We start from the raw sequence: 229 nt of genomic DNA on the forward strand, positions 1-229 counted from the left end.
CCGGCCCCCCTGGCCCCCCCCCACACCTTTGTGTGTGCCCGGGGGACTCATTTCCTGCCAGGATCCACTTTAAAGCCTTTGGGGGTGGCCGAGGAGCTGGGCTGGGGGGGACTGGGGGGGTGGACCCGCTCCATCAAAGGCAGTTCCCTTCCTCTCTCATTTTCAAAGAAATAAAAGCATTTACCTTGGGGAGGGGGGAAAAAAAAGAAGAAGAACTAAAAGAAAAAGG

This window comes from Merops nubicus, unplaced genomic scaffold (genome assembly GCF_000691845.1).
Source record: "Merops nubicus isolate BGI_N331 unplaced genomic scaffold, ASM69184v1 scaffold37297, whole genome shotgun sequence".
NCBI classification, from domain to species: domain Eukaryota; kingdom Metazoa; phylum Chordata; class Aves; order Coraciiformes; family Meropidae; genus Merops; species Merops nubicus.